Source organism: Octopus sinensis, linkage group LG7 (genome assembly GCF_006345805.1).
Source record: "Octopus sinensis linkage group LG7, ASM634580v1, whole genome shotgun sequence".
Classification (NCBI taxonomy): domain Eukaryota; kingdom Metazoa; phylum Mollusca; class Cephalopoda; order Octopoda; family Octopodidae; genus Octopus; species Octopus sinensis.
Genome location: NC_043003.1, coordinates 74,596,962 through 74,599,461, shown reverse-complemented (window position 1 = coordinate 74,599,461; position 2,500 = coordinate 74,596,962). Strand labels below are relative to the sequence as shown.

Genomic DNA, 2,500 nt, shown 5'->3' with positions numbered 1-2,500 from the left:
TGTCAGTGCCACTCTCTCTATAATTCTCTCATTCACTCGTTATGTGCGTGCACGCGCGCCCATGTGTGTGTGTCTGTGTGTCTGTTTATGAGTATATATATAATTATACACAGACATATATATATATATAATATATATATATATATATATATATATGCTTAAAGAACAGAGTGACCGGAAATTAAAATATTGGAAAATATTTCATAAACAACGATATCTGAAAGAATTGTAATAGCAGTATGTGTGATTAAAGCCGTTATAGCAGATAAAATATATATCTTTATATATCCACACATACATCTTACCTTCCTACCTACCTCTCTACCTACTAACCCAAATCCTACCTATCTCCATTCATATATACATATATATTCATACGTACATGCATGCGTACTTATATGTTTTCGTCCGTAAGGTGTGTTGAGAATGATGGAGAGAGTGTGTGAGTGAGGGGGAGAAAGCGAGAGAGAGAGAGAGAATAAGAAAGAGTGAGAGAAGGAGAGAGAGAGAGATAGAGAGAGAGAGATAGAGAGAGAGAGAGAGAAGGAGTGAGAGAGATCTATGAGCCATTTCAAAATTATAAATATTATCACCAACAACTACTACAGCAATTGACAAGTATGAACGAAACAGAAAATTTTCCCCGAAACAATTGTGAAATATCAACATCAAGAAAGTATGAATGTAGGACAAAAAAAAGTAGGACGCTCCGGTTAAATGATGTAAGAATAGTATGGTTTGTTAGATTTATTGGAATAAACTGTTGAATCTATAGATCGATAGCTGTACAGATTGATGATAGGTTAAAGTGAAGGAAGAAACTGAAGAAATAGCGGACGAATCAGTTACCATGTCTGCCGTGAGATGTATGTACCGTTGCTATCAGAACATCATATATTGTATTGTTGATGGTAGCGGTGGTGGCGTTAGTGATGGTGGTTCTGGTGGTGGGTGTGGGTGGTAGTGGCGGTGATGGGTGATGATAGTGGAGGTGGGTGGAAGTGGCGGTGATGGGTGGTGATAGCGGAGGTGGGTGGCAGTGGTTGCGCCGCTGCTGATAGTAAAAGCTGCTGGTCTTATGAATGGTTCTTTACAGGTGACTGTTAACTATACATGTGCGTGAGTGTGTACGTGTGTATGCGTGTATACATACATATATATATACATAGCTTTACAACCACACACACACACACATATATATATATATATTTGTATGTTTGTGTCTATGTGCGTGTATGTATGTGTGTGTGTGTCCCCGTCTGTGATTACTATTATTAATTTGTATATATAACCCTCTCAGCCATGTGTATACAGTAGCTATCAAATCATCATAGGCTGCGCTGTTGAGAGAATTAAGTGCTGGACGTGTTCTTGTTGTAGATATTTGCGTGTGTAAAATAGTAGTGTCAGTACGCGTAGATAGATAAATAGATGGATAGATAGATCGATAGACTGCTAGATCAATAGGAAGGTAAATCGATATATAGATATATGGGTTAGATAGATAGATTGATGCGTCGCTAGATGTATAGACAGACAGATACAGAAAGAAAGATAAATGGAGGATAAATGTACAGATAGACGTTTTTTGTGTACACGCATGACATTTCTGAGAATAAAACTATACGTATGTATATGCTTACTGACGCTACCAGGCATTGTACACTGTATACAAGATGACAGAACAAGCTCTATTGGACTCAAGTAATTCTATAGTGCGGAAGTATGAAAGTGGAAATATGTGTATATATATATATAAATATGAATAGACTACACGCACTCACACACACATAAATATACACACATATATTCATACATACAAATATACATATATAAATGCATATATATGTATTTATACTATTTACACGCGCACACACAAACATATGTATATATATATATATATATGTGTGTGTTTGTGTGTGTGTGTGTGTGTGTGTGTGGTGTGTGTGTGTGTGTGTATGCATATGTCTGCGTGGGTGTGTCTGTGTTTATATATAGATATATATACGTATGTACATATATAGTTGAAATTTACAGAGAAACAGGAGACGAAGAGAGGTGTATAAAAAACAAGCAGGTGTATTAGTTTGACGCTCTATATGTGTGTGCGTGTCCGTGTATGTGTTTGTGTGTAGATAGATAGTTAGATAAATAGATAGATAGACAGATAGACAGATAGACAGATATATGCGTAAATATATTTTTTTCTGTTTATGAATCAATGATATAGAATTTAGTGGTGAACGTAATTATTAGTGAGAAAAAATACCAAAGTAAAAAAAATGAGAAAAAGAAGCATAATTTGCGTTGCTGAAAGAATGGGTTCCGCCTCCTCTCGTCTTCCCTTTTTTCTCTTCTCAACCTTAATCAGGTGGACTAACAGTCATTTTCATTACCACTGTAACCACCGTCTCTCTCTTTCCCCCTCTCTCTCTCTCTCTCTCCCACTTTCTTTCTCTGAAGTCTATTTTCTCTCTCTCCTTCTTCTACCTTTCTCTCT

General features: G+C 36.4%; 1 protein-coding gene across 3 annotated transcripts in view; it reads right to left on the bottom strand.

The window, feature by feature from the left end:
• The window catches only part of LOC115213932 (beta-1,3-galactosyltransferase 1-like), a 270,873-nt gene that overhangs the window by 231,169 nt on the left and 37,204 nt on the right, over positions 1–2,500 (bottom strand). The gene's annotated exons all lie outside the window — the stretch shown is intronic.